Source organism: Hippocampus bargibanti, linkage group LG05, assembly GCF_051943395.1.
Source record: "Hippocampus bargibanti isolate YZ-2025 linkage group LG05, ASM5194339v1, whole genome shotgun sequence".
Classification (NCBI taxonomy): Eukaryota; Metazoa; Chordata; class Actinopteri; order Syngnathiformes; family Syngnathidae; genus Hippocampus; species Hippocampus bargibanti.
This window is the reverse complement of record NC_142738.1, coordinates 1125429-1151500: the sequence shown is the minus strand read 5'-3', so window position 1 is coordinate 1151500 and position 26072 is coordinate 1125429. Positions and strand designations below refer to the sequence as shown.

The window sequence follows — 26072 nt, the reverse complement described above, 5'->3', positions numbered from 1 at the left end:
TATTAGCTAGCTAGCTAGCTTGATCTTTTTGAGTAATTCCCGGTTGAACGGTGTCACCGTTGCTGGCTACCTAGCTATCTATTTGCTGTCTATTAGCTGTCTAACTAGCTGGCTACCTAGCTATATATTACTTATCTATTAGGTAGCTATCTAACATGATCTATTTGAGTAATTCCTGGTTGAATGGCGTGACCGTTGCTGGCTACCTAGCTAGCTATCTATTTGCTATCTATTAGCTGTCTAATTAGCTAGCTAGCTAACTTGATCTATTTGAGTAATTCCTGGTTGAATGGGGTGACCGGTGCTTGCTACCTAGCTATCTATTTGCAATCTATTAGCTGACTAACTAGCTGGCTAGCTAAATATTAACAATCTATTAGCTAGCTAGCTAGCGAGCTATCTAACTTGATCTATTCAAGTAATTCCTGGTTGAATGGGGTGACCGGTGCTGGCTACCTAGCTGTCTATCTATATGCTATCTATTAGCTGTCTAACTAGCTGGCTACCTAGGTAGTTATCTATTAGGTAGCTAGCTAACTTGATCTATTTCAGTTATTCCCGGTTGAACGGGGTCACCGTTGCTGGCTACCTAGTTAGCTATCTATTTGCTGTCTATTAGCTGTTTAACTAGCCTGCTAGCTAGCGAGTTATCCATTAACTCGCTAGCTAGCTTTCCATCAATTTTAGTACCTTCCGGGTTGAGTGAACGCTGGCGCACGTGGCTGTGAAGTGACCTTGAGAGTTTTGAAATGTGCTTATAAATGAAATGTATTATCATTATTATTATTATAAATATGTACAGCGTAGATTTAACCGTATCCCTGTTCTTATGCCTTGAATTGAGAAAAATAGATTTCTGATCCTAAAGGAGTTCTGATCTCCGTGAATATATATGCGTACCACCTCCAAAAGTGTCAGTGTCGGCAAAAAAAAAAATAATAATTAAAAATGGCGTATGATTTTTCTTATCTCCACTCAAAAAGAGATTTCCGTCAGTGGTTTCTCGATGACACCAATAGTTCCCGCTTATCTTGCCTCAGTAATCCAAACCCGCAAGGCTTCATTCAAACAAGAGATTTGCCACACGCACCCCCCAAAAAAAAAAGCTAAAAAAATAAAAGAAATAAAAGCAGTTGAAATTGATTTTTCCTGAATTTGAAATCTCTTCTTTGACAAATTTCCCCGTTGTGGGACGATTAAAGGCTTTCTGATTCTGATCTGCTGTCATATATCATATCTTGTCCTGCGATTGGATGGCGACCAATTCAGGGTGTCCCCAGCCTAGTGCTCGAAGACGGCTCGGATAGGCTCCAGCACCAACCGTGACCCTAATGAGGATAAAGCGGCCTGCAAAATAAATGGATGGATCATTTCCTATCTTTATTTTTATATGTATTCATGTATTTATGTATTTATTTATTGGTTTATGTTTGTAAGTATGTATGGATTTATTTATTTAGTTATTTATGTGTTTGCTGGTTTATTTATTTATCTCTTTATTTACTTGTTTATTTATTAATCTGTTTATTTACTTGTTTATTTATGTGTGTAGACATTTATTTATTTATGTATTTATTTATGTATTTACATCTTTATGCATTTATGCATTAATCTGTTTTTGGTTCTTTGTTTTTTTTTTTTTTTTATTCGTGCATTTATGCATTTATGTATGTATGCATGTATTTCTATTTTATTTTTATTTTTTTTATTTGTGTATTTATTTAGACTGTATATGTCATTATTTATGTATTTATATATATTTTTTATTTAGTTATCTATGTGTTTGTTGTTTCGTTCTTTCGTTATCTGTTTGTTTATTTGTTAATTTATGTTTCTATATGTGTATTTATTTATTTATTTGTTTGTGCATTTACATGTTGATGTGTTTATGCATTTATGTATTTATAGATTGATGTATTTCTCTGTTTTTATTCATGTATTTTTGTTTATTTATCTATTTATGTATTTATTTATGTATGTATTTATGTATTTATTTATTTATGGGTTTTATTTATGTCATTATTTGTTTACTTATGTGATTACTTCTGTATTTATGTATCTATTTATTTCTTATCTATTTATTAATATCTATTTATTATTTATTTTTGTATGTATGTGTGTATTTATTTTTGTATTTGTGTATTATTTATTTAGTATTTATTTATTTAGTATTTATTTATGTAGTATTTATTTTTGTATGTATGTATTTTTTTATGGATGTATGTATTTTTGTATGTATGCATGTATGTATGTATGTATGTATGTATGTATGTATGTATGTATGTATTTATTTTTGTATTTATTTTTGTATTTATGTATTTTTGTATCTATTATTTATGTATGTATTTATTTTTGTATTTATGTATTTTTGTATCTATTATTTATGTATGTATTTATTTTTGTATCTATTATTTATGTATTTATGTATTTCTCTTCATTCTATTTGATGTATTTATTGGCCCCCTCTTTGTCAAGGCAGCTCCTCGGCGAATGGGATGTTTCCCGGTCGGAGGTTGTTGGGAATGGCGTTTGGAAGCGACTTCCTCTTGGGGGGGGTCTCTCAACAATTAACGTCTTGAAGACGCCCCCCAGCAAGGCACTTAACCCCCACTGCACTCGGGAGACTCTTCATTGACCCGCTTAATACTTACCCCTGCTCGCAGGCAAGTAGGGGGGGGGGGGGGGGGGGGTAATAATTGGAATAGTAAACCTTGCCTGGGAACTAAACAGAATTTTTAATGATCAATTATCGGGGAAATAAGGAGGAAATCGCAAACGCCGAGTCACTTCAGAGAGAAGTGACTTTTATGATGCTTGTTTGAGGGGCTTCGGAGGGGGCGATGAGATGATTTACGAGGGTAGTGGGGGGAGGGCAGAGGGGGTACATTGTAATTAAGCCGCTTCTCTCGCAGCGGGGAAACGTCGCGTATCGCCGATGGGCTCTTTTGACAAACGACAAATTGATTAACAAAAAAAGAATAATAATAAAAAAAGACGTTAACATTTAATTTGGATCGTGAAATCAAAGGAAAAAAAATGTCTCAAAATCATTTCTGGACTGTACCGAATTATGTATCTTGAGTCATCGTGACAATATTAAGTGTCCTTGAGAGCTTTGAAAGGCGCTTAAAATGTTTTATTTTTATTTTTAGCCATCTGTACACTTGATGCAAAAAGCTATCCATTCCATCCAGCCATCAACGAGCAGAGTGTAGACTGCAAGGTTAAAATATCCCATCAATCAGGCTCCACAAATAACCCGCACAAGCCATCTGTACGCTTGATGCAAAAAGCTATCAACCCAGCTCAACAGAACACAATTGATGAGGAACTAGGTAAAATCATCGCAAATGATCGAAAGCACCTCCAAGGGATCATTCCTCAAGATGGTGAAAGAAGAAGGCTACGTTCCTCATCAATAATAATAACAATAATCCATTCCGTCAAGACATCAACGACCATCACAAAGGTAAATAAAACAACTTTATTATATAGTACAGTTTATTTATTTCATTATAATACCATAGCACATTTATTCTAAAGAAAATAAGGTATATTTTGTGTAGTTTTAAGGCTTAAAAATTAGAAAGTAGAAAAAATTATGGATTATTCTCATTTTAATGGTTTCCTATGGAAAATTATTTTTTGGGATACACACTTTTCGCCTAACACATTCTGTCTGGGAACCAATTAAGTTCGTAAGCCAAGGAATCATTGTACATACATATTGTTTTATATAGCGCTTTAACAACAGATAAAGCTTGAACAAACATGGACAAAAGGGAAATGAATTGAACCCTTGTGGGATGGAGCAAACATTGCCAGGGGTCAGGCCAGTGCTTTATCGGCACCCAAGTGTGGTTAAAAAAAAAAACAAAAAAACAAAACCTGAATGGGGAATGGCATTCCACGTCATAATTTTCAATTCCCAATTAAATTCGTGAATGGCAGTGAATGAGTTAATAGCCTAGAAGAGCCAAATAGAATAACGCCATCTATTATGCAAGCCGGAAAACAACCAATTTCAGATTGGCGTAAAGCGCAGCTCGCTGTCGGCGCACAATAAAAGTAAACACAAATCAGCCTTTGCGGCCCCCCCCCCCCCCCCCCGCACGGAGACAATGAAAACCTCCCTGACACGTTAACGTCATTATGGGATGTTGCTTCCTTTCACGGTTCGTGACTCCTGCCCCCCTTTTGTAGCCCGCATTCATTTTCGCAAGCTAATTTGATCATGCAACATGAGCAAGGTAATTAGGATGGGGATGGGGGGGGGGGGGCGGGACCTGGCAAAGTTTGGGGGTGATGGTCATCGGAAGAAGAGAGGTGAGAGATAACAACCCCCCCCCCCTGATCCTCACCCTACATTCATCGCTAATTAACTCAAGCAGCAGTTTAACTTGGCCCAATTAAAAAAAAAAAAAAAAACAATGTCAAGCGAGCCGAGTAGGTCCAGTACATTTTAATTAAAGGAGAAGCTATTGATCAATTAATTGGTGGAGAGAAGAAATGTAATCAATTAATTGATTGATTCAACAGTTTTGGTCAATATCAACGCGTATGGTATTTTATGACTGTGTATTAGTTTATCAGTTCAGATTTGAACTCACTCGCTGCCATTAGCAAATTGATTCGGGAATTGAAAATTATGACGTAGAGCGCCATTTTCTGATTTTTTTTTTCCATGCTTGGGTGCCGATAAAGCGCTGGCCAGACTTCTGGCAATGTTTATTTCACTTCCACAAGTGGGCAGCATTTCCCTTTTTTTGCCATGTTAGCGCTTTGTTCTAGCGTTAGCTGTTGTTAAAGTGTTATATAAACCAATTTGTACGTATTGCATTGTATTTTGGACATTCGCCCCCATTTCACGGTCAAATAACTCCAGACCCATATAATTTATGAATTAACTTTTTTTTTTTACTGATGAAAGAAGAGAGTTGAAAGTGTCTAACGCTGTATTGAATGTTTATGTAGTCATAAAACTCAATATTCTGTGGGTCCTGCAATTTGAGTGAAAATGACAAAAACCCTGGCACTGGAAAGAACACATTTGTTGCACATCGTCGGGCAGTGAATGAGTTAAATTAAATTACATTAAATTACATTAAATGAAACTAAGCTAAATAAAATAAGCTAAAATAAACTAAACAAAGCTAAACTAGGCTAAACTAGGCCAAACTAAGATAAGATAAGATAAGATAAGATAAGATAAGATAAGATACGATAAGATAAGATGAAATGAAATGAATGTAATGAAATAAAATTACACGAGATTGCCAGTTAAGGGGCATGGCCTAGCGTTTTGCTCAGGGTGCCGATAGAGCACTGGCCAGACCTCTGTCAATGTTTTTTTTTCCCCTTCCACAAAGGGCAGTATTTCCCTTTTGTCCCTGTTAGCGCTTCAGCTTTTGTTAAAGCGCTATATGCAACCAATATGTATTGTATTTTGGACAGCCGCCCTCATTTCAAACTCAGATAATCCCACAGCCAGATAATTTAGGAATTCACTTTTTTTCACTGACGAAAGAAGAGCGTCTAAGGTTTCTACCTCTGTATGAAATGTTTATGTAGTCCTAAAACTCAATATTCTGTGGGTCATGGAATTCGAGTGACAATGACAAAAACCCTGGCACTGGAGTGGCCACATTTTTGCACATCGTTTGGCAGTCAATGAAACGTATAGCTCACGCAAGCTAAATGTTCAAGCTAGATGGCATTATAGGTAACTATTGACCGCACCCACCTCCCCGTTAGATTCCCTCCCCGTCTCGACGGGGTCTTATCAGCGATGAGCATCCGATAAAACTCCCCCCCTGAAGGGACTCTCAGGGTTTGGTCCGGATGGATCGACGGGAATGAAACGGTAGAGGAGGGCGCTCGATTTATCTTGCTTTTTCTCTCTCTTCGGGAGCTAAGCGCCTGTATGTCAGGCTGATTGACGGATCCAAAGGAAGCCAGTCGCTGCCACTGAGGGCGGCGAGGCTGGGTGACATCTAGCTAGCTAGGTATATAAAGACAGAAAAACAAAGCCAGCTAGCTAGCTATGTAGCTAGCTAGCTGGCTTTGTTTTGTTGTCTTTTATATATACAGTGATACCTTGGGTTATGAAAGCTTTGGCTAACGAGCTTTCTGGTTTACGAACATTAAATTCATGAGAATTTAATCTTGGCATACGAACGATTTTTCGGGATACACACGGAGCGCCACAATGAGTCATGCGTCGTTCGCTTTTTTTGTCTTCTATTGCCCGCCTCCAGTCTATGATTAAAGCCGCATGTGATTGGTCAAGAACGCAGCAGTAGGGGGTTTACAGAAACAGAGCTGCAAATAAAAATAGATATGCAGATGACAGAGAGAGAGACAGAGAGAAAAATGGATAGAAATCACAGTGAAATTTGGACTTGTTTCAACTTTGATAGTTCAAAGGCAGAGTATAGACTGCAAGGTTAAAATATCCCATCAATCAGGCTCCACAATTAACCCATCTGTACACTTAATGCAAAAAGCTATCAAACCAGCTAAAGACAACACAATTGATGCGGAACTAGATAAAATTATCGCAGAGAAAGCACGGCAACTTCACTCGGAAATCGTCAAGAGGCAACGTGAAGGTTCTTCATCCATTGATCATTTCAAAGCTAGCCACGGATGTTTCGAGAACTTTAAGCGTCGTACAGGGATTCATAGTGTCATTCGTCATGGTGAGGCAGCCAGTTCTGACGATAAAGCTGCCAAAGCTTCCAAGAAATCATTCCTCAAGATGGTGGAAGAAGAAGGCTACGTTCCTCATCAAGTGACTAATGCTGATGAAAGCGGCCACTCCATTCCATCAAGCCATCAACGACCATCACAAAGGTCAATGAATCGACTTTATTATATAGTACAGTTTATTTCTTTAATTGAAATACCATAGCACATTTATACATAAAATAAGGTATATTTTGTGTAGTTTTAAGGCTTAGAAAATTAGTAAGTAGAAAATTACGTTTTATAGGGACCTGGGATCAGATTATTCTCATTTTAATGGTTTCCTATGGGAAATTAATGTTTGGGATACACACTTGTCGCCTTACACACTCTGTCTAGGAACTAATTAAGTTCATCAGCCAAGGTATCACTGTACTCTGTAAGCCTTATACCAGACTACCTTGTGATGTTAACAAGGAAGGATCAAGGTAATTCAGCTCTTATTTTGAAAATCGAAGCCATTTTGGAATTATCTGCGGTTGTTCCATAGAAGGAAGTGAGAGATTCGGGAAGGGGGTGGGGGTGTACCGGGGGACAACGCTTCCAACGATTGCCGATTGTTGAAGTTGAAGGCGTGTGAATCTCAAAGCGCCGTGCGGAGGAATCGGAGTTATCGTGTGGAAAAAAAATAAACGTGTCGGTAGAGAGAGACGCTTGTTGACCCCAAGGCATTGCGAGTGGATAAAAGATGGTACAGTGAACACGGAGAACCTGAGAGAGGCTGAGGGTGTCGTGCGAAATGAAACAGCGAGAAAGAGACAGGCCCGCTTTACCACTGCTTACAGAATATAAAAGACAAAAAAAAAACAAAGCTAGCACGCTAGCTAGATACCTAACTAGCTAGATGCCTACCTAGGTTATTTGCTAGCTTGCTATCTTGCTGGATAGATAGCTGGATAGATCGCTAGATAGATACATAGGTATATAGCTAGATAGATAGCTTCATAGATAGCTAGGTAGATAGCTAGATAGCAAGTAGCTATATACCTAGCTAGCTAGATGCCTTCATAGGTTGATTGATAGCTTGCAATCTTGCTGGATAGATAGCTATATAGATAGCTATATAGATAGCTAGATAGCTAGATAGATAGCGAGAAAGATAGCAACATAGATAGCTAGATAGATAGTTAGTAGCTACATATCTAGCTAGCTAGATACCTACATAGGTTGTTTGCTAGCATGCTGGATAGATAGTTAGATAGATAGTTAGATATATAGCTCGATAGATACCAAGGTAGACAGCTAGATAGATAGCTATATAGCTAGATAGATAGCTAGATAGATAGTTAGTAGCTACATATCTAGCTAGCTAGATACCTACATAGGTTGTTTGCTAGCATGCTGGATAGATAGATAGATATAGATAGATAGATAGATAGATAGATAGATAGATAGATAGATAGATAGATAGATAGATAGATAGATAGATAGATAGATAGATAGATAGATAGATAGATAGATAGATAGATAGATAGATAGATAGATAGATAGAGAGCTAGATAGATAGGTCGATATATACCAAGGTAGACAGCTAGATAGCTATATAGATAGATAGTAGCTAGATACCTAGCTAGATACTACATAGGTTGTTTGCTAGCTTGCTGGATAGCTATATAGCTATATAGCTAGCTAGCTAGATAGATAGATAGATAGATAGATAGATAGATAGATAGATAGATAGATAGATAGATAGATAGATAGATAGATAGATAGATCGCTGGTAAAATTGAAAAGCATCGAAAAGAGAAATGGTTGCGTTGCCAGTTTGGCGAAGGCAACTCCGCTTTGCCCTCTGCGGGCGTTCGAGATCAGCTTTTCTTCATCTGAAAATGTGATTATCTTGCTTTTATGTCCGTATCTTGCGTATGCAGAGCTTTCTCAATTTCTCTTGTTGTGTGTGTGTGTGTGTGTGTGTGTGTGTGTGTGTGTGTGTGTGTGTGTGTGTGTGTGTGTGTGTGTGTGTGTGTGTGTGTGTTAAAGACCAAGAAAAAAAAAGGAAACGTGTCCATGTGTTCTCACATCCTCATAAAATAAAGAGCATCCACAGAATCTGAAGATGAAACCCATTTTCAGATCCGGCGCTGGAAAATGGATGCTGTGACAGGCATGAGGAGATTTCTCTCACGTATGTACGACCCCCCCCCCCTCCCGACCCCGTTCTTCACGACTTGTGACAAAGCTCGCGGCGGCGGCGACGGCGACTCCTCAACACCTTCGTGTCGAGCCGTCATTCGAGATGCACTTGAGCTCACACGTCGCACGTGAATTGAAATCAAGGAATCGGCGCACGCCATCCTCACCTTTCATTTTAAAGACATAAATAGCATAATAAATCATAACTTTGCTGCTGTGAAATGTAAATTTGTCCACTGCGAGACTAATAAAGGCAAATCCAATACAATCCAAATAACTCAAGTAATTAATTAATACAGCTAATGATAAATATTATGACAATAATTACAATAAAGCTAATAACAATGCTAATAACAATGCGAAGAATAAGAATAAGAGAATAATAATAACAAGAAGAAGAAGAAGAAGAAGAAGAAAAAGAAAAAGAAGAAAAAGAGGATGAAGAAGAAGAAGAAGAAGAAGAAGAAGACGGAGAAGAAAAGGAAGAAGAAAAGGAATAAAACTAAGACTAAGACTAAGTAAAAATAAATATCATTTGATGCTATCCCTAATTAGCCTAAATTCGAATGCATCCAGTAAAATCCACCCTAGTGGCCATTTTACATGTCTCAGAACTATTTATTTATTTTTGTATTTATTTATTTTTCAGGAGGAGAGGCGTCAAGGTGACTGGTGAGATGTCTCAAATCAAATAATGCATAGCTAGGCAAAAAAACTGTCAATCAATACAAATCCGAGTACCCGTAATGGATATTTGTAACTTTTATTTTGACGGGACCTCAGTGGTTTTTTTTTTTTTTTTTTTTTTTTTTTTTTTTTTCAGATTTTTGAACAAACAATTAATTTTTTATTATTATTATTTTTTTTTTGCAATTAACCCAAACCTCATGTTTTGTATTTGGGAAGCTAGCATTTTTTTGTTTTTCTGACTAACCCAAAACTCATATTTGTGAATGAACCAACTGGAAGCAACCGTGGACATTTCTAAATACACTTGCTGTCACAACTTAACTCAACTCAATTAGTATACTTGGCACAAATGCTTTTTTTTAGGCTATAACATAGAAAATATAATAAAAAAAGATGACATTTGTGACATTTTTTTTTTTCATGGGTCAAGCAAAACTTGCTCGTTTGTTTGTTATTTAGGTTTTGCTGAGGACGTTATCATGATTTTATTTTCTTTTTTTTGGACCAAGGGTCACATGAAAACTGGATTACAAAGAGAAAACCAACCACCAAGGAGGAAGGCAAAAGCGACTAAAGTCCGAAAGTCCCCGTCCAGGTGCGCTCTTGTCCGTCTTGCTCATATGAAAACACGCCTCGAGTTCAAAATGGCCGACCTGCATGACAATCTCAAAGCTTGTGGGATCTCTGCCGGGATATTTTTAGCAAGCGCGACATGGCTTCCTGTAAATAATTACCCTCGACGCGGTTGCGGCTGCCAGACGATTGGATCGGACGCCAGTGCGGCGTCAAAGAAGGGAGCTAACGCGTGCTAGCGTCACAAAACGTCACGTCTCAAGTGACAAGGGGGGGGGGGGAGTTGCTTTAGCGTATGTAGCGGAATTATACCGCGGAAAGGGACGGTGCGGGATGGGCTTTCAAAATGTAAATTGGCAGTGAACAAACCCCACAAAGTCATCTATACGATGACGTTTAGAACGTACAAGTGTATAGGCTAGGCTAGGCTAAGAATATGAAGCTTAAAATCCGTATTTTGCAGAATCTTGCGGTCTTCTAGGTTTATATTTTGGCAAATGGTTTGTTGCGCAAATGTGCATTTGTTTTTTGTTAAAAAAATGATTAAAACGTTGAAAACGGTTTAAAGAAATGAACATTTATTTTGTTTAATTTAGAAAAAAATTAATGTAAGAATGTAAAAATGTAACAATTTTATGTTCAAAAATATCAAAATATGAATATGAAAATATCAAAAATTTTAAAATTGTGAAATTCAAAAATATACAAAGTTAAACATTTTAAAATAGAAAAACAGAAAAACAAAAATTGAAAATGGAAAATTGTAAAATTGTAAAATTGTAAAATTGTAAAAATAGAAAAATGGAAAATTTGAAAATTTGAAAATTTGAAAATTGGAAAAATGGAAACATGGAAACATGGAAAAATGGAAAATTTGAAAATTTGAAAAATTGAAAATTTGAAAATTTGAAAAAATGGTAAATTGAAACATTGAAAAATGGAACATTTAAAAAAAAATGAAAAAATACCAATTGTAAAATTAAAAAAATACACAGTTAAAAATTTTAAACGTTAAAAATGATCACATTGAAAAACTCTAAACATCAAAAATTCTAAAATTTAACTATTAAAAATATACTAAGTTAAAAAATGAAAACTTGAAAAACTTCCAAAAAATGGAAATTTTAAAATAAAAAAATATAACATTTTAACATAAAAAAATAAACATTAAAACATTTAAAATATTTATTTTTCATTAGTATTTTACAATTTAAAACATTAAATTTTAAATTGAAATCAGAAAGACACGAGCGCCACCACACACACGCTCACAAATTGCGGCTCACCACTTGTGTGACAACGACGACCACCTTGTGTTCGCAATCTATCAAAGAAAAAGAGCAAATGAGCAACTTGTATTTTCTAACTCGCAGTCAAGCGTGTGCGCGTTTAAAAAAAAAGCTTTAATGACCCGAGCTGCAGTTTATCAGGCTGGCGCCAAAACTGGATGAATCCCAATCGTAAAACATGTCAGCGAGGCTTTGAATCACATTATGAGCTTCATGCTTCAAGTCACTCCGTGGCATCAATCCATCCAGAAAATGTACAAAGTGACAACAAAACAGACACCACAGCTGCTTCTTTTTTCCACTAAACGACATTTTTAGACAAATGAAATGTTTAAGGCGCTCCAGTAGACTGGACGGCTTACGTATTTACGAGATTGAGGGGTTCAATTCCGGACTATGGACAATTTCTGTGGAGGAGAGAATTTCCTCCGGGTTTTGTTCCAATGGCTTTGGGTGCTTTTTAATTGTTTTAAGACTTTGACATTTGGGGACATGCATTAACTCATTCACTACCATTCACAAATTTATTCGGGAATTGAAAATATGACCTCGAGCGTCATTCCCGAATTACTTCGGATTTAGTTTTTTTCTTGCTTGGGTGCCGATAAAGTGCTGGCCATGGCCTCTGGCAACGTTTTTTTTTTCCCTTCCATGAGGGGGAAGCATTTGCCTTTTGTCCATCAATACAAAAATAAATTCACATATAAATACAAGCATTTATGCATTTATTTGTTTGTGTATTTATTTGTGTATTTATACAAATAAATACAAGCATTTATGCATTTATTTATTTGTGTATTTATTTGTGTATTTATTTGTATATTTATTTGTGTATTTATACAAATAAATACAAGCATTTATGCATTTATGCATGTATGCATTTATTTATTTGTGTGTTTATTTGTGTATTTGTGTATTTATTTGTATATTTATACAAATAAATACAAGCATTTATGCATTTATGCATGTATGCATTTATTTATTTGTGTATTTATTTGTGTATTTATACAAATAAATACAAGCATTTATGCATTTATTTATTTGTGTATTTATTTGTATATTTATTTGTGTATTTATACAAATAAATACAAGCATTTATGCATTTATGCATGTATGCATTTATTTATTTGTGTGTTTATTTGTGTATTTGTGTATTTATTTGTGTATTTAGTTATGTATTTATGTATTTATGCATGTATGCATGCATGCATGCATGTAGGCATGTATGCACGTATGTATGTATGTATGTATTTATTTATTTAGATTTTTTAATGTTTATTTATGTATTTATCTATTTATATATCCGACGAGGTGTAATTTTATTTGTATTTGGAACACTTATTGTACGCATTATTGTTTTAATATTTCAGTCAAAGGCGAAGACGGGCCGAGTGCAATCCGAACAATCTGCTCTTGGTTGACGTTTATGATTCTTATGATGCCTATCTTGCATATTTCCTGATATTAAAAAAAAATACTCATCTGGAATCTGTGAACATCTACGCCGAGTATACTTCTTCATTGTTTCCATGGCAACCAGGGATGGGCTACCGGCTCTTAACTTACAGCTCACATGAATAAAAACGCGGCAGGACGTCTTGGCTATTTGTCCTTTTTGATGAGAGCCTGTCCTCGTCCACCACCCCCCTGTCGGTCCGTCCGTCCGTCCATCCGTCCGTCCGTCAACGCGCTCGCCTGCCATTTGACATCATTGTCCGCTCTGGTAATGAGTCACCGTTTTGGCCGCAGGAGATGCAGCGGCTGTATTTTCAGATAATTTCCCAGGCAGGCTAATTTCCAATTACGCATTTGACACACACGCGCGAAGTACGACAGCGGACGCTTTCTATTAAAAAAAAAAACAAACAAAACAAAACAAGTCCATACCGGTAGGCTTGCTTTTTTTTATTTCTCTAGAAAATGAGCTTTTTCTTTCATAGAAATAGGTGTTGAGTGAGAAAGGGGGGCGGGGGGGTAAAACCTCTATAGAATAATCACATCAAGAGCGCCAACAAACTCTTCGCCTTTGAAATGGAATTAGTGAAAAATTATTATTAATATAAATTTATGAAAAATTTACCTTGGCATACGAACTATTTTTCGGGATACACACGGAGCTACCACAATGAGTGATGTGTCGTTCGCGAACGAGCCCGTTCTCCTAACAAGAAAATGGCAGCCAACTGTTTTGGTCCTCTATTCCCCATCCCCAGTCTTCGGTTAAAGACACGTGATTGGTCAAGAACGCAGCAGTGAGGGGAGGGAGGGCGGATTATTCTGATTTAATGGTTTCCTATGGGAAATTAATTCTTGGGATACACACTTTTCACCTTACACACTCTTTCTGGGAACCAATTAAGTTCGTAAGCCAAGGTATCACTGTAGTTCTCAAATAAGTTGAATTAAATTGTGAAATAAGTCAGTCATCGAGGGCCGAAGTGGACGTACGCGAAGATCGGATTTTAAAACGACGCAGCGTGACGCCTATATATACACGACGTTGCCGTAGCGATGGACATCCGTAGCCACGTTTGGCATGTGAAACGTTTGGCGGGCGAGGCCTCATTTCGTGCATTTCGCCGTCGCATGCCAGCGCTAGCTTGTTTGCTCGCGTGGACGACAAGCTAGCGTGGACTGCGAGTATTTCCTTTCTGTAAATAATTGAGGAGGCGCTCTTGTTTTGCCGACTGGCTGACTGATTTATAAAAAGTGAGTGTAAGGTTTGTAATGCTATTCGGGAATCAAAGTGTGACGTAGAGCGCCATTCCCGAATTTGTTCAGGTTTAGTTTTTTTCTTGCGGGGATGGCGATAAAGCACTGATCAGACCGCCGTCAATGTTTTTCCCTTCCACAAGGGGGCATCATTACCTTTTGCATATAATAATAATAATACATTTCATTTGTAAGCGCCTTTCAAAACTCAATGTCACTTTACAGTCACAGGATCAGTTTTTCTGTGGGTGAGCAGCGGAAGCCACATGCGCCAGCGTTCACTCAACCCGGAAGTAACTCAAACAGATAGAAAACTAGCTATCTAGATAGCTAGCTAATTACCAGATAGCTAATAGATAGCCAGCCAGCTAGCTAGCCAATATTTTCCATGTTAGCGCTTCAGGTGTTGTTAACGTGTTATATAAACCAATATGTACGTATTGTATTGTATTTTGTACATCTGCCGACTGGAGTTATTTGTTATTTGAGTTATTTGACAGTCTAAGTCTTAGACTGTCTTCTTTTATCAGAAAAAAGAGTTAATTCCTAAGGTTTCTAACGCTGCATTGAATGTTGACGTAGTCCTAAAACTCAATATTGCGTGGGTCCTGGAATTCGAGTATAGGAGTGGATGCATCGTCTGGCAGTCAATGAGTTAATTTCAGGGACAAAAATGGGCAAAAAAACGACAAAAGGAGGAACAATCTCATGGAAAGTATGGCGAGGACACGGCAGCTTCTCGGGTAAGGTGGCGGATGCTCACACATAACACACGCCGACCTTTTAAAGACGCGGAAGGTGTCAACTGCGAGTGTGCGCCATCATGCTCAACATCATTCACCTGCGGTCGGTCGTACGGCAAGGAAAGGACGCGGCGAGGCGGCCGACCTTTCGCCGCGGAGCAATTTGCATAACGACCTCTACCTACGTAATTAGCATGGTGACTTTGAGGGGGCGGAGGAAAGGTGGGGGGAGGGGTCGGCTGAATGACGCGTGACTAATTAGTGTTGGTAAAAGCAAGCTAGCGGGATGCCTGGGCCACAATTGAATGAATTGAATTCCTGCATTGATATTTACCAGGAAATGAAAATCTGTTTGTTCACAGAACCTCACGAAGAACACATAGTCACCTAGATAGCTATATAGCTAATAGATAGCTAGCTAGGCAGCTAGATAGCTAGTTAGCTAATACACTGAATGTCACGAATTAAATAAATCCACAGAATTGAGTAGCATATTTCCATCTTTCCACGTAAGAATGACATTTAAGTACATATTTAAGATACTTAAAATCCAATAGTCACAGACGAGACACACTAGAAACGTCATTAATAGCTGGTTCCTTTGCTTGTATGTTCTCTTCAAATTGTACAGATGGCTGGTGCGGGTTTTTTGTGGAGCCTGATTGATGGGATATTTTAACCTTGCAGTCTACACTCTGCCTTGGAACTATCAATAAAGTTGAAACAAGTTTTCTATCCATTTTCGCACCATTTCACTTGTTTTTTTTTTTTGTCTCAAACTCTGTCGTCTCCCTTTCGTGTGAGTGTGTGTTTCTGTAACCCCTCCCCCCGCTGTATTTCAAATTTTTAAAAAAAGCATCAACCGCTGAATATTTTTTGACCCCAAACTGTGAAGCTCATGCGTAGAATTAAAGAGACAAGTTCATCAAGCTATTTTTAAAGCGCACTTCATCAAAACCCCTCCAAAAAATATCAGACCAGTCACCAGATTTAGCTAACGTGATTTTGGTCGCACCCTCGTTATGCCTTCCCATCATGTCAAAAATAGTAAAATAAATAGATAGATAAAAAATACAAAGCAGATTTTGAAAGCTTCCCAAGCTACAACTCAAAACAGCAAAAGTGGGACAGTGAGTAAATTGGTGTCATCCACTGTTTTGCAGATCAAAAGAGCCGTCGAAGTTAAGGGTGCGCTAAGATCGTCACATGACGCCGCGACCAATCTTTTCTTTTCTCCAAGTTTCGTCTGCGTAAGCTCTCAGTCGTACAGGAGTCGTCCATCGATGAAAAGGTTTCTTCAGCCGTCATCTGTAATTCTTTGAAGGTGTCGGACGTTTCGCTTCTCATCCAAGAGGCTTCGTCAGCGAAATATAGTATATATATATATATATATATATATATATATATATATATATATATATATATATATATATATATATATATATGCGGTGGCGGACTCTGCTATGATTGGTCCCTTGGGGGGAGTAGAGGTCTACTCCCTGCAGCTACACTGATTACTTCTATTGTCCCGCGTGAGTATGGGGTCTACGACTGACCTGATTGCCCCATTTGCTCTGGTATCACCTCATCAGCATAACTAAGCCTATGTTGCCTAATAAGTTGTTTGTAGGAACGATCCAAATTGAATGTGACCCCACCGAGGCGATTTAGTGAAGGATTTTGCTGTTATATGAAAATAGCTTCTTTTACTCCCCTTTCAAACCATCTATTTTCTTTCGCTAACATTTTAACCTAATTGTCGTCAAATGAGTGGTTGCTAGCGAAACGTCCGACACCTTCAAAGAGGTACAGATGACGGCTGAAGAAACCTTCTCATCGATGACCAGACTCTGCTATAATTGGTCCCTGCTCTCAGGTTGGGGGGAGCAGAGGACGACTCCCTGCGGCGACACTGATTACTTCTATTGTCCCGACTGATTACTTCTATTGTCCTGACTGATTACTTCTATTGTCCTGCCTGAGTATGGGTCTACGACTGGGCTGATTGCCCCATTTGCCCTGGTATCACCTCATCAGCATAACTAAGCCTATGTTGCCTAAGAAGTCGGTTGTAGGAACGATCCCAATGGAAGCTCATCCCACCATGGCGATTTAGTGAAGGATTTTGCTGTTTTATGAAAATAGCTTCTTTTACTCCCCTTTCAAACCTCATTTTCGTCAAATGAGTGGTTGCTAGCTTTTAGGTGCATATGTACTGCAGATTGATGCCCACTAGTATTATCCCTGTGATGTTGATAGTCTTTTTTTGAGAGTTTTCTTCAAGTTGCCGTCTAAAAACAGCCGAGGCGATGCGAGATGACGTGCCTGCTTCCTAACCCTGGAAAACGCTTCCACTTTGATGGTCACTCGACATTCGGCGGCGTTTTGAAATGCGACGCCGGAACGGATGTGACAATGAGCTAAAAGTTACTGGACAGCTTCGCTTCGCTGAGTGGATCGTTTCCAAAATGTCAGCGAGCAGCAAAACGAGCGCCGCGGCCGTTTCTTGTTTTGTCATTCACTTTGGATATTATGTCATGTTATGTCATTCACTTTGGAATACGCAGCGACGCTGCTGAATGTCGCGCTTTATGAGACAGCTGTGGCGCACAGACAGCCCCGTTAGTTAGACGGATGATTGAAAAGATGACATGACACAGCTCACGAGCAAAAAAAAAAAAAAAAAAAAAGATGTCCGCCTACTTCGGAGAACTACACTCATTAAAACTCAACAATTTTGAGTAGGTTTTCACCGGGTACTCTCGGGTTCGCTCCCACATTCCAAAAACATGATTGAGAACGCTAAATTGTCCCCAGTGACCCAGTAGGAGCAATTTGTCAGCGCATCCGCCATCTTGAATGTGGCCAATGTGATCACCATAGGATCAGCGAATAGTATTTGTCAAATGAAAATGACATCATGTAATCTAAAACAAGGTTGAGGTCTGGATCCGATGACTTTCAAAATACTTCCAAATATTAAATATTTAAAAAAAATTCTGCAATGGAGCAAGCGAACAAGGCATCGACACAAATCGCTTCATTTTGTCACATTCAATATGGCTGAGGCAATATGGTCTGATTTGGAATCTACCAATTGCTAGCAAGTTTTATATATATATATATATATATATATATATATATATATATATATATATATATATATATATATATATATATATATATATATATATATATATATATTGGGGAGTCTAAACCTTGGTTTAGGCACTACTTTTCAGGATACACACGGAGCGCCACCCCACCACGGCCGGCAGAGTAATCTTCGACGGAAGAACACCAAAGCACACGACCGAATAGCGCCCCAGCCGGCCTACTTTTCCACACCCCCTTTCTATGAGTGCACACGTCGATCGTTTTCAACAATAATTTTGCTGTTATGGGCCCGAAAAAGACCCCACCACAGGCTCATGTTAAGCCGAAGAAGACACAAAATAAAATTACAGTCGAGGAGAAGAAGGAGATCATTGAGAAACATGAACGAGGTGTGCGTTTGACTGATTTAGCGGCCCGGTACCAATATGCTAAGTACACCATTGCTACCATCCTTCGCAACAAAGCTTTACACAAAGGCTTTATTTACTCGATGCTTTCACGTGACTGACACCGAACTTGCCACGTGCGAGTTGACAGCTGGGGCAAATACTGCAAAACAAACATGGCGGAGGGGGGAAATTTGAAAAATACATGTTGTGTTTTCATCTGAAATATTGATCAAGTATTCAGTATCAATTTGTTCAAATCACACAAGCCATGAATATGGTTTGCAAATAAATCTGTCCTTCATAATTGGATAGAGACAATTCCTGGGAGGAAATTGTCGAGCCGGGTCAATTTCGCCGCCGTGCGCAAGGAAAATGAACACCATGTAAAATTTACGTGATCATATCATGCAATTAGACCGAAGGGCTAGCATCTATTACACATTTATGAATTTTTAACGCAGGGTAAAGTGCTAAATTATTCAAAGTTAATGTTGATTTTTTTTGCCCCCGCCCACCCCTCCTTCCTTCCTATACATAGAATTATGTTGGAATGTACCCGAACATAAGTTATATAAAATGATTGCTGCTAGGCGTCACATTTATACTCTAATTATGCTAATATTGCTAAATGAATACATCTTCATTGTCCAACATGTCGCCCTGTATTCGAGTACAGTGAACGCTGGTGCGAATGGTTGCCGCTGCTCACTCGCATAAAAAATGAGTATATCACTGGTGCTCGTAATATTCATTATGCACTTTAAATTGAACATGAGTCAGTTGATGTTAAATGTGTTTACAATAAAAAAAAAAAATCCCCATCCCTGGCGTGTGTGGCTGCCGTTGCTCACACACAGAAAAAAAATGATCCTCTGACTGTAAAGTGTCCTTGAGAGTTTTGAAAGGTGCTTAGAAATCAAATGTATGATTATTATTACTGTATCTATTAGCTAGCTAGCTAGCTTTCTATTTATTTGAGTAACTTCCGGGTTGAGTGAACACTGGCGCGTGTGGCTGCCGCTGCTCACCCAAAGAAAAAAAAACTGATCCTGTGATTGTAAAGTGTCCTTGAGAGTTTTGAAAGGCGCTTAGAAATCAAATGTATTATTATTATTTTGTGGAATGTATTAAGCATGCTCTCATTCGGAAAAGGTGTTTAATGCATGTTTTATGTTAAATGCATGTTTCCATCTTCTTATTTTACCTGACTTTGACTTAAAAATAACCATTTCGTCGCATTTACGTCTTCGTGTCGTTGGCGCATTTCATGAAATCAACGGAAAGCAATGGTGAACGCAACAGCTGAAAAAAGATGGCGTCCAAGGTGGGGCTGATTTGATTTGATCTTTTATTATTTTATTTTATCCCCCCCCCCCCCCCCATCTCTTGGAAGCTATCATGTGGAGTGGACACGTTTTTTTGCACATGTCTGGCAGTGAATGAGTTAACTGTTTCGGAAGTAATTAACAGATATTTTGTCTTTATCGGTGAGATTTAAATCACACTCAACAGTTTATCGCGGTAAGGTTTATCTATACTGTATATGTACGGCGGTGTTTAAAATGATGAAAATATGGAAAATAAGAGCACCAAGAGAGCCATTCGGACATGATGAAATATGATTAGCTTTGGCAAGTTCATTTCATGCATCATGCTCAATCATCAAGCCACATTGCTCACCGCCATTATTTGCGACGGACAGCCTGGAGGGGGAAAAATAAATAAAAAACGGCGCGTAAAATGAGTTGTTAGCGACTCATTTTGGCAGCGGGCAGCGTCAGTGTAATTGCAGGGAAAATCAAGGGCGTCCAATCGTGGGTGGCACTCAGCGAGTCAACCCTTGGACCAGATCACTCATTGGCTTGACGGTAAAAAAACAAAAAACGCCATTGACAAGATTCATTTGACGCACGCAATTGCGCCCACGTCATCCAAATATGGACGTCGAATGGCATACAAACTATTTGTCGGGATAGACACGCAGCGCCACAATGAGTGACGTGTCGTTCGCGAACGAGCCCGTTCTTCTAACAAGGAAATGGTAGCGTACTTTTGTTTTGTCCTCTATTCCCCGCCCCCAGTCTTAAAGACGCACGTGATTGGTCAATAACGCAGCAGTGATGGGGGGGGGGGGGGTTAAACATTAAAGAGACAGGCGGACGCCATAGAGAGTGAGAAAATGGATTTCAACTTTGATAGTTCAAAGGCAGAGTGTAGACTGCAAGGTTAAAATATCCCATCAATCAAGCTCCACAAATAACCTGCATAAGCCATCTGTATAATTTGAAGAGAACATACAAGCAAGGGAACCAGCTATTAATGAAGTGCAAAAAGCTATCAACCGAGCTGAGGAACAAGGTAAAATTATCGCAGAGAAAGCACCTCCAAGGGATCATTCCTCAAGATGGTGAAAGAAGAAGGCTACGTTCCTCATCAAGTCTTTCATGCTGATGAAACCGGACACGACATTCCATCAAGCCATTAACGACCATCACAAAGGTCAATAAAATGACTTTATTGTACAGTACAGTTTATTTATTTAATCATAATACTATCACACATTTATTATACATAAAATAAGGTATATTTTGTGTAGTTCTAAGGCTTATTTAGTAGAAAAGTATGTTTAATGGGGACCTGGGAACGGATTATTCTCATTATAATGGTTTCCTATGGGAAATTAATGTTTGGGATACACATTTTTTGCCACACTGTCTGGGAAGCAATTAAGTTCGTAAGCCAAGGTATCACTGTACTGTATTCAACGAAGAGTAATAAAAGGCATTTAACAGTTAATGCATCAAGATTAGAACTGCTTCATGTCACAAAGATGGTACAGCAAGTTGTGAAGAATGAATGAGTCTCTGTCTTTGCGTCGTCATGTTATTTGCTATTTAGTTGTTGTTTTTTTACTTCAAGATGGCACCGCGAGAGTGTCTGCCTTTCCAGCGGCTCCTGTATTTTGTTTTCTACTTCTTTCTTTCCTTTCCTCTTCCTTTCATGACATTGCTGCTGTGAAATGTAAATTTCTTCACTGGGAGACGAATAAAGGTACAGTGATATCTTGGTTTACAAACTTAATTGGTTCCGTGAGTGTGTAAGGCGAAAAGTGTGTATCCCAAACATTAATTTCCCATAGGAAACCATTTAAATGAGAATAATCCGTTCCCAGGTCCTCATAAAACATAATTTTGTAGTTTCTAAGTATCCTTGTGTGATGCCACGAAAAAGGGGGCGGGACTTTCTGAATCTGCCCAGTTTCGACCTCATTTTGTGGCCGTTTTGGGACACTAAGTCATTTTTATTGGTGTTTTGCATTGGCCAAAAAATATCAGCCTGCGTGTTTTGGGTATTTTAGATGCTATAAAACGTTTTTCTGATGTCAGTTGAGAACTAAAAAATGGTGTCAGTTGTCTTTTATTAAATGCATCTTCTTATTTTACCTGACTTTGACTTAAAAATAACCATTTCGTCACATTTACGTCTTTGTGTCGTTGGCGCATTTCATGAAATCAACGGAAAGCAATGGTGAACGCAACAGCTGAAAAAAGATGGCGTCTAAGGTGGGGCTGATTTGATTTGATCTTTTATTATTTTATTCCCCCCCCATCCCTTGGAAGCTATCATGTTTACTCCTCTGGAAATGGGGCAACGTGATAAATATTGATGCTTCTCGCGAGTCTGAGTGCATCCATGTTGCTTGGATGGAGGCCGGAATATCACGTTGCCCCTTTTCGGATGGAAGTAAGTCGACTCCCCGAGCTTTAAAAGCACTTTCCCGGCCGGCCGCGTTAGTGCGCCTTGCATTCCCCCCCTCTTCTTATCCAGATCATTCGCCCTTTTTTTTTTCCTGCGGACCTCCCCGTCAATCATCCTTTGCCCTCTCAATCTTTTTTCCTTGTCGTCTCCGCTCGCATGAAAGTGACGGGCGGATTTTGACACTTTCCACCGATGTCCCTTCACTCCCTGCGGAGTGCACGAAGATGACAGGATGAATTGATAATGAGATCGTAGAGATTTTTTTTTAAATGGTGAGTTAAAAAAATATATATAGACAATTAAATTAAAATTAAAATAAACAAATAAAAATAAACAAATAAAATAAAAATAAACATATATACAGATAAATGAAAATAAAAATAAGACACAATAATAAAAATACAAAAAATATAGAAAAAAAATGAACATAATAAAAATATAAAATAAAAATGAAAATAAAAATATTAATAAATACAATACAATACAATATATATATATATATATATATATATATATATATATATATATATATATATATATACAGGAGGAATAAAAAAAATTTGAACGAAATAATTAATAATAATCATAAAATAATCATAAAATCAAATCCAAATCCAACAAAACAAAACAAAACAAAAATAAAATAAAATAAAATAAAATAAAATAAAATAAAATAAAATAAAATAAAAATGACAGTTAAAATAAACAAAATAAAAATACAAATAAAAATACATAAAAATAAACACAACTAAATATAAATTAATTTAAATTAAAATACAACTAAATATAAAAATAAATATAAAAATAAATGCAAACACAAATACAAATAAAAATAAAAATAAAACTACACAATAATATAAATATAAATATAAATATAAATATAAATATAAATATAAATATAAATATAAATATAAAAAAACAAGCAAAAATAAATCCAAATAAAATAATAAATTAAACTTCAAAATAAAATAAATAAAACTGCAGATAAAAATACAAATAAATACAAATAAATAAAATGAGCTAATAATCCAATACCTTGTTGGCATATAAAACCCTCCCTGAAAACTCTTTGGCATTCCAGGCGCACACTTAATAGTCAAACTCCCCACAAAAGTGCACCCGACTGCACAAAGTTATTTCCAGGTCATAAAATACCCCCAAAAAATGCACATTCCCCTCAAACGTAGGTTCCATAAACACGACAATCCCCATCGCAGGTTACGACTTGGCAATGCGTCTGCTCACGTCCGTCACTGCGCTCCGACAAGTAAATCGGTGAGGCGGGAATGTCACCCCTTACCGGCGCGTCAGTCCAAGAATCACCTAGCGTCACGCCGTGCCGGGCTTTGCTAGTTAAATTCCAAGGCGGCGGAGAAGAGAAGGTCGACGGCTCCGTTTGGGGTGAAAGGGGGGAGGGGCTTCATATGTGTCTGTATCTGGCGGAGGATGCGGTTGCCGAGTGGCGCGTGCGTCCCGTTAGCTGCCTAGCGAAGGCGGCACATGCGCTTTTCGCCGCGACGGGCATCGCTCGCGAACCAGGAAAGGGAGGGAGGGGAAAGATGCAGTGTGCGATGAGGTCGGGGGGGAGATGGGCTGGCGCCCATCCTCCATTTCCGTCGACGATGCAGAGTGATCGACGCAAATGGGACTTTTTTGGGTTGGTGGTGTTTTCACACACAAGATGGAGGACGAAGTGGCAATCGTAGCCCATAAATAAATACAATACAGTCAAACGTGACCATAATAAAAACCAGAGTTTATCACAACTTAAAGGACAACCGACACCATTTTTTTTTGTTTCCTAACTGGAAAATGGTGTCGGTTGTCCTTTAGTCGAACAGGTCAACAATGGATGCTACAGCTTCGTGTTTCCTTTAATAATAATAATAATAATAATAATAATAATAAAGAGTCTACAAGGCCTTAGAAGCGATCTTGTACAGTTAAAGTTATAGCATATTAGCTACATGGCTATTAGCTAGCTGGCTCGCTTTCTTTCTATTTGAGTTGATTGAACGCTGGCGCGTGTGGCTGCCGCTGCTCACCCACAGAAAAAACATATCCTGTTAGTGTAAAGTGAATTTTGAAAGGCGCTTAGAAATGATATGTATTATCATTATTATTATTCGGGAATTTATTCGGGAGCGCCATTCCCAAATGTGTTCCGGTTTATTATTTTTTTTCTTGTTTGGGTGCCGATAAAGCGCTACTCACACCTCTGGCAATGTTTTTTCCCTCCAGCATTTGCCCTTCTGTACAGCCGCCCACATTTCAAACTCAGATAACTCCAGAGCCATATCATTTAGGAATTAACACTTTTTTTTCTGATGAAAGAAGTGAGTCCAAGCGCTGAATGACTAGAATCTGCGCTAATCTGTTAGCCACAGTTTGCTTAACGTGTCATGGAACCCGACAACCGAGACAAACAAAGCGCTGGCCCACAACTGACTTTTGGAACGTTTTACCATTCCCGATGTGGCAAAATAATCTGACGGCAGTCTCTTGGTATCGTATGGTGACGTTTTCCTGTCCAAGCGTGTTTCAAAGACCAGCCAGAAACATTTGGCAGTCGTCCGTTGTTTACAAGGCGGAGCTGCTGTGTCACATTGCTTAGACAGCAGCGAGATGCTACGCGGCCCCATGCGGTTTAGCGCTTAGCTGCGCACGGGGGAAAAAAAACTCATCTGACAAGGCAACCTTGCCTGGATTAGCTTGAAAGAGTCCAGAGTTGGTGAACAAATAAATAAATAGGAGATTAGAATAAATACGGGATATATTTTTTTTTTTGTAGGTGAGCAGCGGCAGCCACACGCGCCAGGGTTCACTCTCCCCGGAAGTAACACAGCAGTAACAGGAAGTAACAATAGCTATATAGGGGCCCGAGTTATTTCTTGTCCACAACATTAAATCATAATAATTAACAATTAGCTGGCTAGCTGTTGGCTATCTGGCTATCTATTAGCTTAGCTGGTTGGCTATTAGCGCTTTGTTCCAGTTTCAGCTATCTATTAGTGGTCTGGCTAGGTATCTGGTAGCAGTCTAGCGAACTGGCTATCTGGTTAGCTATCTATTAGCGATGTATTAGCTAGCTAGCTTTCTATCTATTTGAGTTATTACGGGTTGAGTGAACGCTGGCGCGTGTGGCTGCCGCTGCTCACCCACGTATCCTGTGCCTGTCAAGTGACCTTGAGAGTTTTGAAAGGCGCTGATAAATATAATATTACAATAATAATAATAATTACTATTATTATGATATAAACCAACATGTATGTTTGCATTGTATTTCGGACAGCCGCCTTCATTTCAAGCCCATATAACTCCACACGAATATAATTTAGGAATTACCTATTTTTTATGATTAAAGTGGGTCCTGGAATTTGAGTGACAATGACAAAAACCCTGGCACTGGAGTGGACTCATTTTTGCACGTCTGGCAGTGAAATAGTGAAATTAAAATAATAAATAATCACATTTAATTATTACATTAAATACATAAAATTAAATACAATTAAATACATTGAAATAAACTACATTTAATTTACTGACAACTGAATGTTGTTTAAATACATTTAAATACAATTAAATACAATTAAATGAAACTAAATAAAACTAAATAAAATGAAAACAAATACAATAAAAGTAATTTAAAATTAAATTAAATTAAATTAAATTGAAATTAAAATGAAATTGAAATGAAATCACATTATTGAATGTTGTTTATGTACACATTTTTTTGCACATGGTCTGGCAGTAAATGAGTTAAGCCCCACCCCCACATCGTCATAGATAACGACCAGCTTCCTTGACCTCTTCGTCGGCCATTTTAATCATGTAAAATGTGTGATCCATCCATATTTCTTCATCCCTGATGATGCTATCAGTCAAAATAAGCATGAGGGTCCTCGTTCGAACACTTTGAG

At 38.0% G+C, this 26072-nt stretch overlaps 1 protein-coding gene across 1 annotated transcript in view; it reads right to left on the bottom strand.

Moving 5' to 3' along the window:
• Positions 1 to 23651, bottom strand: part of lingo1a (leucine rich repeat and Ig domain containing 1a) — a 64347-nt gene extending 40696 nt beyond the window's left edge. The window contains exon 1 of the mRNA XM_088996870.1: positions 23453 to 23651. The gene's annotated coding sequence lies outside the window, so the exon portion shown is untranslated. The remainder of the gene's footprint in view (positions 1 to 23452) is intronic.
• Between the last annotated feature and the right edge of the window lie 2421 nt (positions 23652 to 26072).